The sequence below is a fragment of the Phyllobates terribilis genome, unplaced genomic scaffold, assembly GCF_046119375.1.
Source record: "Phyllobates terribilis strain yellow unplaced genomic scaffold, ASM4611937v1 Scaffold_2__4_contigs__length_985480577, whole genome shotgun sequence".
Lineage (NCBI taxonomy): Eukaryota > Metazoa > Chordata > Amphibia > Anura > Dendrobatidae > Phyllobates > Phyllobates terribilis.
In genome coordinates this window covers 86,899,361-86,907,945 of record NW_027362762.1, presented here as the reverse complement: position 1 = coordinate 86,907,945, position 8,585 = coordinate 86,899,361, and positions in this window count along the sequence as shown.

The following is an 8,585-nucleotide window of genomic DNA, read 5'->3' as shown; positions in this document are numbered from 1 at the left end:
CACACACAGCTAGAAGCCCAAATATTTTTTCAGAGGTACTGTAGATGCAGATAAAAATTAGTTTTAATTTGCAACCTGATGGAGGTCAGTATAGATGGACTAATAGAATGATGCTATGCCCAAAAGATTTTACTTCACTAGGTGCAGTAAAAAAATTGGTATTCTATACACAGGTGTTATATCTTGCAGCACAGATAGGCTACTCCACTGACTAACACACTCTGCAATAGGCCAAAAAGGATTAGCTTTGCTAGATTCAGCCAAATGCTGTGAAAAAAACTTGCACAGCACTGGCACAGACCTGCCTGGCAAAAACTGATAGGAACTGATGTAACCTAGTCCTGAAAAGGACTCCAATTACAATTAGTCTTTACTCCCACAACCTATCTATTTAAGAGCACAGACCTCCCTGATAAAAGTCGTAGGAAATGCTGTAACCTAGTCCTTAAAAGGACTGCAATCACAACTATTCCCTACTCCCAAGCTATCTGTATATTTGTGCGAAAATTGGCTTGAAATTAACAAGGTATAGCGCACACAGCAACAGCGGTGCCGTCTAACACGCAGCTGCAGCAGTGAGAAAATGGTGGCGACGGGGAAAATGGCTTGGTCTTATAGGGCAAGGACATGTGACATACACTGCCAATGACACATGCCCTTGCTTGTGTGAAAAAAAGCACTTCGCTCCGTGTGTGCGCTGCTGATAGGCTGACAGATTGCACCTCCCCACTGCAAATGCGGGAAAGAGAAAAAAAAATGGAGATCTTCATTGTTCCTGCAGAGATCCATCCCCTGCCCCTCCCCCACCCCGCTGTACACTCAAACTGCGTATTAACATTAATTTTCATCATTACTGAGAAAAAATCCAGTTATGATTTTGGTGCACGAACAGTTATCGAACATAACCTCAAACAGCCGAATTTTTATCAAATTGTTCGTGTTCGCCGAACGGCTCGAACACCGCCCAAAACAGCTCGAATTTGAGATTGGCGAACAGTTCGAGTAGAACAACGCTCATCTCTAGCCATAATACAAATTCTAACAGTCTATTCAGTAGGTCTATCATCTGTGTATCCACCTGACTTCTGCACAACACAACTGATGGTCCCAACCCCATTTATAAGGCAAGAAATCCCACTTATTAAACCTGACAGGGCACACCTGTGAAGGGAAAACCATTTCCGGTGACTACCTATTGAAGCTCATCAAGAGAATGCCAAGAGTGTGCAAAGCAGTCATCAAAGCAAAAGGTGGCTACTAGTGTTGAGCAAGCACTAAAATGCTCGGGTGCTCGCCGTAATACTTGGGTGCTCGACCCGAGCAATAAGCCCAATATTAGCCTATGGGAGACCCGAACATTTTTGCGGCGGCACCCCCGGCAGTCTGTAGAAAGCCTAAAAAGTACCCAAAACGATAGTGACAGTGCTCAAAAGGCATGGGCATCGCCCCAGGAAGCATTTCTGACCCCCAGGTCACTGCTGCCTAGAACGTGGTCAGAGATATTAAGCCAATTTAACGGGCTCACAATAAAACGTTCAAAAACAAAACTGAAACTGTTTTCCTGTGAAATATGTTAAGGAACTTCCTTTCCAGGGTAAAGACTTGTGTATAAGGTAAAATAATCAAAAATAAAAATACTCCTCCACACCTTGGGCTATGTTCACAAGTAGCATTTTTTATGCGTTTTTGCACTTTTTTATTGCTTTCAACCGTGACAAATGCATTCATCGGGAAATGTCATTTTAACATTTTACAATCTTATCTGGCCATGTGCTGTGTGACACATGCATACAGTGCTGAAAAGACATGGGAACAGCATGGGGAAGACCCCTGGAAGCATCTCTGACACCCAGGTCACTGCCTAAAAGTGTGCCCATAAGAAGTGATCCTTTCCGCATCAGAAGATGCAGACTTGCAACTATCCCCGTGCAAGTTCTTGTCCCAGGGCAGTGTTCAATTGTACCTCCCCCATTCCTTGCAATGCAAGAGAATGTATGCAGCCTGCCACCCACCCACCCCCAGGCTGCAATACCATACGGCTAGCTTGCACTTGAAATGGGGCCTTTTAGTTTGGAGGAGGCCGAAGCTGGCCACTACCTCATGGTTGCTTCGGCAGCGAGGTATCCATACTCAGTCCCCAGCCACCCGACGGCCAGGTGTCCACGCTCGGTCCCCAGCTGCCAGGGGGCGGCCGGGTGTCCATACTCGGTCCCCAGCCGCCCCGCGGCGTGGTGTCCACACATGGTCCCCAGCCGCCTAGGGGCGGCCGGGTGTCCATAAACGGTCCCCAGCCGCCCCTATTTCTCCTTGGAACATCCCCCCACGCACTTTTCTTAGCCCGGCCTGCTTTAGGGCAGCATTAGACGAGCCCACCAGAGTACCAAACTCCTCCGGTGGGCACTGGCTTCTCCATCAGGGGAGTTGAGAGCGCAAAGGTGAGGAGCATGATGATGATGACAGAAGTTAGCATCTGTTTTGTTTTCTTGGAATGCAAGCGCATGTATGCAGTAGCGGCTAGGCCTGAGGTGGTCTGCGTTTTGGCGCATATCCTACCTCCTCCGAGGATTGCTGGATGTTTTCCTGCTACTATCCCAGTTCTATGACTCTCATTAAAACAAAGCTTCAGGTGATGAATGATGGATGAGGTGGTGGCAAAGCAGAAAGAGCAGGAGGAACAGAGACCATTCACATCAATATCAGGCCAGTCAACCACACATGTCTAGTAGGATATGTTTCTGTACCAAAAGGAGAGGTTCTGCTACACAGTTATAGGGCATGCAGTGAGTGCAATGCCTACCAAAAATTTCGAGGCACTCCAATGCCCCTTGGAAGTGACATGGAGGTCAGCGGGCCTTAATTAAACCGTTTTTTCCATTTAAAGCAACTGGGTCTTCTGTGCCCTGTTGGCCTAAGCAGTGAATGGAAGGATTTCCAAAAATTATGAGGAACTGTAATGCCCCTTGAAACAGACATGGATTACAGCATACTAAAAACCTTCTACCCATTATTGGGGAGTGGGTTTTCCTTAGTGTTCGCCTATGCATTGAAAAGCAAAAGCTGACTAAAATTAGGAGGAAATGCAATGCGCCTCAGGGCCTGTAAGCTGGGCGGATCTCAGAAAACTGTCCCAGAATGTTGACAGTGTTCCCCTGCCTCTGCTGCATTGGAGTTGCGTCTCTCTCGTCTGTACGCCTTGGTTGGTCAACGAACTGTGACCTCTACTGCTAGAGTGTTCAGATGGGAATTTTTTTTAACAGTCCTGCAGCAAGGGCCTTTTGGTACTGCCACATTTTTGTAGACCTCTCCACCTCAGGAATAAGAAAGTGAAAGTTCTCCTTGTAGCGGGGGTCTAAAAGTGTCACAAACCAGTAATGACTGTCACCCAACATTTTGACAACGCGAGGGTCACGGTTAAGGCAGCGTAACATAAAGTCAGCCATGCGTGCAAGACTGGTAACGGGCAAGACTTCCGTGTCCTCACCAAGATGACGACTGACCATGCTCTCCTCCTCCTCCTACCCCCTGTCCTCAGGCCACCCACGCTGAACCGACTGTATGACAGTTGTACAGGTACTACCGTCTACAGCGCATGATACCAGCTCCTGCTCTTCCTCCTCCTCCTCCTCTCCCTCATTGTCCCCCAATGCACATTGGGATGAGATGAGGCTGGGCTGTGTGTAATCGCCCATTACGGGTTCTTGATCCATCTCATCATACTCTGGCTGCAATGCCTCCTCTTTAATTCTCTGCAGAGAGTGTTGCAAAAGACAGACAAGTGGGATGCTGACGCTAATGATGGCATCATCGCCACTCTCCATCTTGGTGGACTCCTCAAAGTTTGTCAGGATGGTACATATGTCAGACATCCAGGTACACTCCTGAGGTCTTATGTGTGGAGTCTGACCTGAATATCGACGGCCTTGTTGCAGCTGGTACTCCACAACTGCTCTCTTCTGCTCACAAATCCTTTGCAACATGTGGAGGGTAGAGTTCCAACGTGTGGGGACATCACACACCAGTCGGTGTGCCGGAAGCGGCAAAAGCTGCTGCAACACAGCAAGGGCGGCGGAAGCTGTAGCTGACTTCCGAAAATGAGCTGACAGGCGGCGTACTTTGACGAGCAGATCTGGCAACTCGGGGTACGATTTAAGAAACCGCTCAACCACGAGGTTAAGCACATGAGCCAGGCATGGTACGTGTGTGATCTCGCCTCACCTCAGAGCCACCACCAGATTACAGCCATTGTCATACAAGACCATGCCTGGATGTAGGTTCAGCCGTCTCAGCCACAGATCTGCCTGCTCTTTCACAGCTGTCCACAACTCACAAGCAGTGTGAGGTTTATCACCTAAGCTTATGAGTTTCAGCACAGCCTGTTGCCGCTTGGCGGAGGCAGTACTGCAGTGCTTCCAGCTTGTAACTGATGTGGTGATATCTGAGATGGAGGCTGAACATGAGGAGGAGGAGAATGATGCGCAGGATCTGTACACTGTGGGGCCAACTCTGACTGACATAGGGCCCGCAATCCTCGGTGTGGGGAGGATGTGTTCCGTCCCAAGGTCCGACTGGGTCCCGGCTTCCACTAGGTTTACCCAGTGTGCCGTCAGGGAGATGTACCGTCCCTGGCCACAAGCACTTGTCCACATGTCCGTTGTCAGGTGGACTCTCCCAGTAACTGAGTTGTTGAGGGCACGGCAGATGTTTTGGGACACGTGCTTGTGTAGTGCGGGGATGGCACACCGGGCAAAATAGTGTCGGCTGGGGACCGAGTACCGGGGGACGGCCATCGCCATAAGGTTGCAGAAGGATTCCGTCTCCACCAGCCTAAAAGGCAGCATTTCCAACGCAAGCAGTCGTGAAATGTGCGAATTTAGGACTGTGGGACGTTGGCTACGAATTTGCGCTTTCGTTCAAAGGTCTGGGATATGGACAATTGAACGCTGCGGTGGGACGTGGACATTGATGCTGTTTCTTGAGAAACTGCCATAACAAGTGAAGACTGAGAGGAGGGGGCATCTTTGCATGCAGTATGGACAGGGGATTGCCTTGCACACACAACAGCAGGTTCTATTACACGCACAACAGCGGAAGAAGCAGTGGTGACACCCGCTGACACTGGCCGTGGACCCTGGGGTTCACCCCACAAAGTCGGGTGCTTTGCTGCCATGTAGCTGATGGCGGTCAGACTGGTAGTTTTGTCACCCCTGCTGATGGTGGCATGGCAGGTGGTACAAATGGCCTTTTTGGGGTTATCAGCAGAGTCTTTAAAAAAATTCCAGACTCTGGAAGACCTACCGGTTGTACTGGTAACGTCCTTCGTGTTGGTGTTATGGGGAACTGTTGCCCGCCTTCTGTGTGCGGCCACCACACTGCTTCTTCCTGCCTGTTGGGGTACTCTGCCTCCCTCCCCCTGTGTGCTGCTGGCCTCGCTTTGCGTGTCCTCCTGCCACGTTGGGTCAGTTACTAGATCATCCACCACCTCCTCCTCTTCCACTTGCACACCACGATCCTCCTCCTCACTTTGTGGCAATTGTGTCTCGTCATCGTCCACCTCTTGTGACAAATTGCCAGCATCGACTTCCTGTGGCTGTGGCTGTTCAAATATTTGGGCATCGCTACATGGGATCTCCTCTTCCACCACTTCAAGCGGAGCAGGCGAGGTGCACAAATACGGAAATGGACCAGTGAATAGCTCTTCAGAGTGTCCAAGTGTGGGATCAGTTGCTGTCTGACGACACTCGGCATGGTGGGAGGAAGGAGCATCAGGGTGAGGAGGAGTATGCAGTCGAGACTCACGGCTACTAAAACTTGACCGTGTGGAAGACAGACCGGAGGTGGTGGTGCCCAGGTAACTGGAAGTATTATCTGCTATCCAATTAATAACCTGTTCACACTGATCAGTTCGCAATAGTGGTCTTGTTGTTGTGTGCTTCCCTAGTAATTTGGTCAAGAACTGGGAGCGAGAAGATGTGGCTGTTGGTAGTGGCACATTTTCACCTTGGCCACGGCCCCATCCTCTACACGCACCATCACCAGAACGTCCAGTTCCACGTCCCTTGCCCATTGTAAATGAAGTAAAATAGCTTACACTCGCACTATCAATGGAAAAAGGGTAATAAAAAGGAGATTAGAACCGTGGAAGAGGAAAACCACCGTTCTATTTGTCTGGCCTACACCAGAATCTTTTAAATAGATATATTTGTGACTGAACAGAGAGGGAGACACTATTACTGGGTTTTTTTTACGCAAAACAAGCCAAAAGCTGGATAATACAGATATTTGAACCGTGGAACTGCAAAACCACAGTTCTAATTTACTGGTGTATACCAGACTTTTTTAAATAGATATATTTGGGGCTTAAACAGTCAGCGACACACTCAAACTGTTTTTTTTATGTAAAAAAGGCCCAAAAGTGGATAATACAGAGATTTGAACCGTGGAAATGCAAAACCACAGTTATAGTTATGTGGCGTACATCAGAATATTTCAAACGGATATATTTGTGTCTGAACAATCAGGGAGACACTAACACTGCTTTTCTTTACGGAAAAAATACCAAAAGCTGGATAATACAGAGATTTGACCCGTGGAACTGAAAAACCACAGTTATATTTTTCTGGCCTACACCAGACTCTTTTAAACAGATATATTGGTGTCTGACCAGTCAGGGAGACACTATTACAGCTTTTTTTTACGGCAAAAAATGCCAAAAACAGGAAAATACAGAGATTTGACCCGTGGAACTGCAAAACAACAGTTATATTTTTCGGGACTACACCAGACTCTTTTAAACAGATATATTGGTGTCTGAACAGTCACACTCAATTTTTTTTTTTTTTTGGGGGGGGGGAGGGGGAATACCAAAAGGCTAATAAGACGCGGATTTGGACAGTCTGACTGAGGAAAAAAAAATAAATACAGGATTTAGATGAAAAAAAAAGGAATTTTCCTGGCCCCTGAGACCGGGGAATAAGTCTAGCAATTTGACCAGCAGGAGCACACAGGACTGTAATGCAGCGTTTGCTGGTATAACGGTATAACCACTGCGTCTCCTATACAGCCTGCCTGCCTGATATCTGGGATGGATATTAGTCCTGAGAAGGAATGTTTGTTTGATTTGGCAGGCTTTAGAGACCCTACACTACCTATTTCGCACTATAAATCTCTCCCTAGGTCAGCAGCACTCTCCCTACACTGTCTGATCCGGAGCGACTGTGTCCAAGATGGCGACGCCCGGTTTAAAATACTTGAGGTGACGCTGTGCGGCCAGCCAATCACTGTAATGCCCACAAACAACATGGCTGCGGCATTACAGTGACTGACTGGCAATCACTTCATATTCATTGGCTCTGTAAAGAGCACCAAACGTGCAGGGCGGAGACCCGAGCTCCCGCCCGAGTAACCCGGAAATGAATATTTTCAGTTGTTTCACACTTTTTTTGTTAAGTATATAATTCCACATGTGTTAATTCATAGTTTGGATGCCTTCAGTGTGAATGTACAATTTTCATAGTCATGAAAATACAGAAAAATCTTTAAATGAGGTGTGTCCAAACTTTTGGTTTGTACTATATTTTATATATAGACTTGAGAAAGGTTCTGTGAACCGAAACTTCGCCTTTGGGCTCATTAAAGTCCATTTTTTTTCAAAAATTTCTTGGAGTGCTGCCTCTTTATATTTTTTCTATTGACATGCAGCAGTTTGGACAGACTGTTTGGAGGCTTGGCACCGACTAGTGAGTAATATGAAATGGTGCTGTCTTTCATATATATATAATATATATATATATATATATATATATACACACACATATATACAGTTAGGTCCATATATATTTGGACAGAGACAACATTTTTCTAATTTTGGTTCTAGACATTACCACAATGAATTTTAAACAAAACAATTCAGATGCAGTTGAAGTTCAGACTTTCAGCTTTCATTTGAGGGTATCCACATTAAAATTGGATGAAGGGTTTAGAAGTTTCAGCTCCTTAACATGTGCCACCCTGTTTTTAAAGGGACCAGAAGTAATTGGACAATTGACTCCAATGCTATTTCATGGACAGGTGTGGGCAATCTCTTCGTTATGTCATTCTCAATTAATCAGATAAAAGGCCTGGAGTTGATTTGAGGTGTGGTGCTTGCATTTGGAAGGTTTTGCTGTGAAGTAAACATGCGGTCAAAGGAGCTCTCCATGCAGGTGAAACAAGCCATTCTTAAGCTGCAAAAACAGAAAAAAAACATACGAGAAATTGCTACAGAGAGAGAAAGAAAGAAAGCACTGGTGAACTCATCAATGCAAAAAGACCTGGGCGCCCACGGAAGACAACAGTGGTGGATGATCGCAGAATAATCTCCATGGTGAAGAGAAACCCCTTCACAACAGCCAGCCAAGTGAAGAACACTCTCAAGGAGGTAGGTATCAATATCCAAATCTACCATAAAGAGAAGACTGCATTAAGGTAAATACAGAGGGTTCACTGCATGGTGCAAGCCACTCATAAGCATCAAGAATAAAAAGACTAGACTGGACTTTGCTAAAAAAACATCTAAAAAAGCCAGCACAGTTCTGGAAGAACATTCT